The following is a 7,156-nucleotide window of genomic DNA, read 5'->3' as shown; positions in this document are numbered from 1 at the left end:
GATGCCCGTAACTCTGTGCTGGTGGAAGGGAAAGGACAGGCAGATCCTGGGAGTTTATTGTCCCAGCATCTAGCCAATCGGTGAGCTCCAAGTAGAGACCTTGCCTCCAGGAGAGCTACTGAAGAAGCCATCCTTCTGCTGGCCTCTTGCCTGCGCATGCGCATACACCGGGACAGAAGGGGGTGGGGGGAGAAAGCCAGAGGAGGTGAAGGAAAGAGAGAGGGCAAGGGAAGGAGGAGAGAGAGAGAAAGAAAGCCAGAGAAAGGGAGGGAAGCAAAGAGAGAGAGAGAGAGGGAAGGAGGGAGGGAGGGGAGAGAGGTGGGTAGTGTGGATCTCCAGGGCAGACACAGAGACGCTGAGCCTTGTTGAGCACACAGAGCCTGTGGGTTAGCAGGAAGTTCAGGGTGGGGGTGTTAGAGCTCATCTCTCCTCTCTGGGACTGCAGGTGGGTGCAAGAGAGAAAGATTATGCCACGAGAGGAAAAGATACTTATTCTAAAACGAACTTTGGAAAGTAAGGAGAAAGGCTAGGAAGGGATGTTTAGGGAGAACATGGAGGTTGGACAAGTGTGAGAAGGAGACAGGAAGCTTAAGACGCACCATAAATCAAGCCGGGGCTGGTTTCACCTCCATTGTCCTTCTTTATTTTGTTCCTGGCACCAAACAATTCATCATCCTTGTTTCTTGGTACTGGCAGCAAAAAAATAGCACTTGGCTTAAAACCTGAATGGGGGAGAGCAGCTTAGAGCTCAGAGAAACCTGTGGGAACAGCCGGGGGCCTGCGATCCCAGCTGCAGGTGTCTCTGCGCCTTGCCCATGCTAAGGTCCTGGGTGATGGATCTGAAGGCAAGGACATGTCTCTAGATATTCCCTGATAAAATACCTCAGGTTCTTTGTCCCAGCCACTGGCCTCAGCGCACGTGGTGTTGCCTTGGAGAACGCCTGCCCTCTCTGTATGAAACACCACTTTCTTAGGCGGGCACTTTTAGTTGGTGAGCCATCCTGTTCTTTTGCTCTGTGTACCATCAGCAAATGTGCTCAGGCCACAGACCCTCCTCCAGAAGAACCTTCTACTAGATAACTGATGTTGGACCCCAGGACCATACCCACTCCCACCACCCCCACCAGGATGCTGGCATTTGAAGTGGAAACATAAGGGTTCTTTGGAAAGTCAGTTGTGTCAGATGGCGTTTTGCTGGGGCCAACAGGTGAAGGAGGGTTTTCCTGAAGTGGACCCAGGTGAAAGGCTAAGGCAGACTCTGAAGGTTTTGCTGAAGCAGACACAGGTGAATGGTTGTTCTGATAAAGCAAGCATGTGAAAGGACACACGTGATGAAGGATTCTTCAAGAACGACTCTACACGCATGTATCGGTCCGCCTTACATTGTGTAGTTGAGCTGCACTGGTCGGGACTCCATAGAGGAAAAGCTGTACCAGAAACCTTCTGGTGGTGTGCTACAGTTTCTTGTCGCTTCCTTGGACTCGGGTTGATTGACAGAGTGATGTCAGCGGAGACAGACACATGTGCCTAGGCAAGCAAGACCTGTGGAGAGCACATGATGTTTGAAGGGAGAATAAAAAGGACTCAATGGACAGTGATGGAGACTAAGCCTGGCTTACTTGTATAGCTAAATGCTTTGCTGGTCTTTGCTGGTGTTCGTTTTGTTGAGAAAGACATAGCCAAGAACTGCTCCTGATGTCCCCGCTGGTCCAATCCCTCCTGCCCAGCTGTTCCTGCTCGGTCCTACCACCTGCTGCTCTCCTGACACCACTGAACTGGACTGCTGGTACAGCTGTGCCAGGCTGTGTTTTCAAGTCGATTAGTGATCGATCAAGATGCCGCTGCTAACCAGTGAACTGAACTGCTGATTTCCTGACAATGCAGGTGGCATTTGCTCCAAAAAAAATTTCTGGACAGGTCTGCTTCCCTTCCTTTTCCACTACTTCTGGTGGGGTGGTGGGCTGTAAGGGAGGTTAAAGTGTTTAAGAGCCATCAATAAAAGTAGATTTGAAAAAAGTTAATGCTACAGGCACTCCCTGCAGAGATAACCTTAGGTCTTCATTTCCGATTGATCCAGACTCAATGCCTAGAAATGACCCCCTAAGCAGACTTGCCTGTTTGCTCACCTCCAGGTCTGTGGATTCTGTGTATTTAACCCAGGTCCTAGGCCATCTGAATCCTACAGACCGCTGAGGTGTGACAGGGCCAGCCTGGTGTGGTAACCATCATAGGGTTCTGCACCCTCCTGTACCCCAGTAACCTCTATGTTAGCTGAGCCCCACTGCCCCCTCCTCCAAGGTTGCTGGCTACTCCTCTCTAAGCTGTCCTTACATGCCCATCCCTCCCCCGTTTCAGTGGTCACACAGACTCACGGTGCCCAGATGGTCTTCTGTGAACAGCTTTTGGTCCAGGTGGGGAGGTGGAGTGAGGACCGGTGCCCAAATGATCAGTCCCTGCTTCGGGCCATGTCTTGTTGGACTGATGCCAAAGACAGCGCCTCACCCCTTCTGGGCACTTGGCCCATTTCCTATTGTCTATCACAGGTGTGAGGGCAAGAATCTGGTGGACAATGTTGGTGGGACTGGGCGCTGGGGGTGGTGTATTGCCATGCCCTCCCTAAGGCCTCTGTAGGCTGAATATTCAGCTTTGGAGTGTTATCTACAGCTGGACCACCCCAAAAGAGCCCAAGCATATTGGAGTCGAGGTGTTAAAATGCACTTTTTAGTTCTCAGGTTTTTAAAATTACTGATTGTTATTGCTGGTGTAAAGGATCATGTGTGTGCTGTATTCCAGTGTTAATGTACATGTGTGTACACGTGTGGCAGCCAACAGCCAACCTTGGATGTTACCCTGCAATCATTTTCTAAAATTTTAACACACTGTCTCTATTTTACTATTCTAGATTTTGCTTTACCAGTTTAGCCAGAATGGTGGTCCTTAAGCCCCAAGGAGCCTCTTGTCTCTACCTCCCAGTATGAGGGTTAGAGGAACACTGATCCACACCTGGATTTTTAAATGTGGATTCTGTGCATTTAACCCAGGTCCTGGCAAGAACTTTTCCTGCCTGAGCACTCTTTCCAACATATACATTGTATTTATTTTTCTATATTTAAATGAGCATCAGGTTGCACAAACATGGATGGTTTTGGATACAGTTTCTTGCCTTACCATCTAGGTATCTACTATAGAATAAGAAGAAGGACCAGGGGGCTGGGGATTTAGCTCAGTGGTAGAGCGCTTACCTAGGAAGCGCAAGGCCCTGGGTTTGGTCCCCAGCTCCGAAAAAAAGAACCAAAAAAAAAAAAAAAGGGGCGGGGTTGGGGATTTAGCTCAGTGGTAGAGCGCTTGCCTAGGAAGCACAAGGCCCTGGGTTCGGTCCCCAGCTCCGAAAAAAAAAAAAAAAAAAAAAGAAGAAGGACCAGCATTCCAAGAGTTGGACCCCACCCCTGCCCAATTCCAGAGTTATGAGGGATTCATCCGTGGGAATGTCAGTGTTTTAGTCAGGGGTTTCTGTTCCTGCACAAACATCATGACCAAGAAGCAAGTTGGGGAGGAAAGGGTTTATTCAGCTCACACTTCCACATGGCTGTTCATCACCAAAGGAAGTCAGGACTAGAACTCAAGCAGGTCAGGAAGCAGGAGCTGACGCAGAGGCCATGGAGGGATGTTTCTTACTGACTTGCTTCCCCTGGCTTGCTCAGCTTGCTCTCTTATAGAACCCAGGACCACCAGCCCAGGGACGGCACCACTCACAATGGGCTGGGTCCTCCCACCTTGACCACTAATTGAGAAAAAGCCTTACAGCTGTGTCTCATGAAGGCGTTTCCACAACTGAGGCTCCTTTTCTGTGAGAACTCCAGCTTGAGTCAAGTTGACACACAAAACCAGCCAGTATAGTCAGGCATACACTAGTGGGTTAGAGTTTGAATGTTAGGTGTTTTACTTAGGCACCTGCATTTTAACACTTATCTCCAACCTGTGGTCCTCTTTTGGGAGGATAGGAAACATTTAGGAGATAGAGCCTTGCTGGAAGTGGTCCCTGAGGGCAGATCTTGGGATTTACAGCCCAGTCCTGCTTCCCATCCCTTCTGCTGCCTCATTCAGCCTCGAGGTTCTCCAACCAGAGCACAAGCTGTTCTCGCCTCAGAACCTTCCCCACCAGGCAAGACTGTTTTCCCTTTAACCAAAATGAATATATCTTCCCTCAAATTACTTTAATCCAGATCTTTATCACCAAGATGAGAAAAGTAGCCGACCCATGGGAGAAATAAACGTCAAAGCGCCCAGGCTGATACTCAGAGGGGTTCAGGCCCTGCCTGCTGGAGTGTAATGCCAGTGTGCTATACAAGAAGTGAGCACGGCTCCCTGAAACCAGCACGAGCTTCTTCCCCAGCCCTGTAGTGAGCAACCCCCAAGGTCTCTTCCCTATACTTCCGGAAGTGCTAATTTCCTAGTAGCTAATGCCCTTGGAAGGGCACCAGGCAGAGGTCATAGACCACAGCAGTGGCGTTCCCTGGTATTCCCTGCCTCAGTCCAGGGTCTCCTCCGGATGAGGATCTTTGTTGACTAGACCACCAGGAAGCCAAATGTCTTCCCACTGGAGTGCAAACCTCCCATGGCCTCTGATTGTTATTCAGAGTAGTGTCTCTGCCCACATTCCAACTGACCTTCAGAGCAGGGATTTGTTCCTGGCTCTTTCTTGGGCCACTAAACAGCTGCTGAGCGCGGCTCAGACCGGTAACAGTTCTTAAAGGCACAAGTGCAAAAATGTAGGAACCCATGCCAAAGGTTCTGGTGTAATTGTCACCAGGCTTCATGTCCAATGTGTCCGCTGTAGGTTACAAAGTCCTGAGCAGAGCAGCCCTCCACCCGCTGGAACCTAGCTTTCTGGATGTAGTATCTCTCTGAGAGGTATTTCTCGCAGGGAATTTGATTGGATGAGAGCTGGTCACCTGATCAAGAACGAGCCAATCAGATGCTCTCCCTGAGAAGTGACCCACAGAAGTTGTCTTGTTTCTCCCTGTACCCACCCAAGAATGAGTGGGGAAGTTGGGGGTTGTTCTTTGATTTGAATATTGAAAGCTGACTTGCAGAGGAAGTTAGTCTTCACAGGAAAACATGGAAGCCTCAAGCAGGGAGGTAAGAGACCGGAAGAAACCTGCATGCCATGCAGGGGCCCTTTCAACAAACCAGGTACATTTTTTACCCCCAGGCTGGTTGCTCCCTCCAGCTAAGACTCGGCTCCCCCATTCTGCCTAAGGACAGAAACCTCGCTGTTTTAAACAAAAGGAAATGACAATTTCACACATCTCCTCTTGCGTTAATCCAAAAATCCTGATGGATATCATACCCCTGCCTTCACTTTGTAAATAATTAAAAAACTAAAACAAAAAAATAAAAACAAAAAACAAAAATCCCCAGGGTCAGAAATGTTTATGAAACCCCTTCCGAACTCATACATCTTCGCCGTTTCAGGCTAAGGTGGAAATGAGATTCCACTACCCCAGACACATCAACAGCAGCCTGCCCTGCAGTGTCCTCAAAGCACAACCCGACAGCCTAGCAGAGCTGGCTGGAACAGAATGCCTTTGAGACTAGTGCAATTAAAAAAAAAAAAAAAAAAAAAAAAAAAAGCCCTATTCCCTTCACATGTGCCTCCCTGTCAGCTCTGTTTCCAGAATGTTCTTTCTAGCCCCCACCGCTTAGGCCTTAATTCGTCAGCTCAGCTGCAGATGGTGTCATCCACTGGGGTCCTGCTAGTTATTAACTAGCATCAGCATCCTCACTTGGGGACAGACTCCAGATGATGTCATCTATCCATCCATCCAGTGCTGCCTCCCCCCCCTCCGTCCCCGCTCCGTCCCCGCCCCCGTCCCCAAACTGACATCTCCCAGACACCAATGATGCAGGCTCCTCCTGTGCCTAGATGGAGGCAGAAGTTCTTGGATACTGTACCCCAGGGAAAAGGATGCTACAGGGGTTTGCCAGCCAGGGCCGAATCTACCTGGGAATGGCTCCCTTTCCTGAGCCTGCAAAACGTCCTACTATGCTGAGAACAGCAGTGGCAGCATCCTTGGTGACAATCACAGAGCAACCTCACAGTAATTAAACAGAAACACTGGGGACAGGTGGCAATGCCTGACTCTGCAGACAGCGAGGCCGTTAGAAGGAGCTTGGCTGTTCCCGAGTCTTCTCTCCCTTAGTCCTGCTTTCTCTCAGGGGATCTGGCTCCGGGCCCAGGCAGGGACTGGCAGCCTTGCTATTTTGGGCCCTTCCTGGCCAGCAATTAGTGCTGGGATGGCTGAGCCCAGGAAGAGGAAAATCCGGATTTTTACTTGAATGTTTCCTTTTTACTAAACTCTGTGTGGAAAAAACAAGAATTAATTAGAACCGTTCAAGCAGGGGTGATTTTGTTAAAAGAAAGTAAACAGGGGCCAGCAAGATGGCAGGAAAAGGCACCTGCCTGTCACCAAGTCTGATGACCTGAGTTCAAGCCTTAGACCCAGATGGAGAAGGAGAGAACTGACCCCTACAAGTTGTCCTCTGACCTCCACACATGCTGTGGCATATGTCTGACCACCCACATACATCATACATACATATATACATACATACATACATAAATTATTTTTTATTTATTTTAATGAAAGTAAACAGGAATCCCTGTGTGATGTGTCTTCTGCCTTCCACGGGCCCCTGATCCTCCTAGAACTGTCCCATACCTTTCTTATCGATAGCCACATGTCAGCCACACACAATGAGAGGCAGCTCCTGAGTGACATGGGGCCATATACTCCAGCTCCGAGAGATCTTAAGCTAGCAGGAAAAAACTGGTAGAAATTACATCCCTCCATTAAAAATGGATTGCAGGGTGCTGGAGAGATGGCTCAACAGTGACTGCTGTTCCGGAGGTTCTGAGTTCAATTCCCAGCAACCACATGGTGGCTCACAACCATCTGTAATGGAATCTGATGCCCTCTTTTCTGATGTGTCTGAAAAACAGTGACAGTGTATTCACATGCATAAAATAAATAATTAAATCTTTAAAAAAAAAGCAAAACAAGTTGCAGTGAGAGCTGTGTCATGTGACTGAGACCCATTGGTTCCCTTGCCTCTGAGCCACGTGCCCAGATTCATCACACGCCAGCTCTCCTTG

The 7,156-nt window shown here is 49.0% G+C and overlaps 1 long non-coding RNA gene across 1 annotated transcript; it reads right to left on the bottom strand.

Moving 5' to 3' along the window:
• Positions 1–620: 620 nt before the first annotated feature.
• On the bottom strand, positions 621–4,973 carry LOC134483660 (uncharacterized). Its single transcript, XR_010060517.1, has 2 exons — positions 4,668–4,973; positions 621–1,542 (listed from the first exon to the last, which is right to left on the bottom strand). It is a non-coding gene; the product is annotated as an uncharacterized LOC134483660 (long non-coding RNA).
• Positions 4,974–7,156: the final 2,183 nt, after the last annotated feature.

The sequence above is a fragment of the Rattus norvegicus genome, chromosome 19 (assembly GCF_036323735.1).
Source record: "Rattus norvegicus strain BN/NHsdMcwi chromosome 19, GRCr8, whole genome shotgun sequence".
NCBI lineage: Eukaryota > Metazoa > Chordata > Mammalia > Rodentia > Muridae > Rattus > Rattus norvegicus.
Note: the sequence above shows the minus strand (reverse complement) of the source record. Positions and strands in the feature narration are given on the sequence as shown.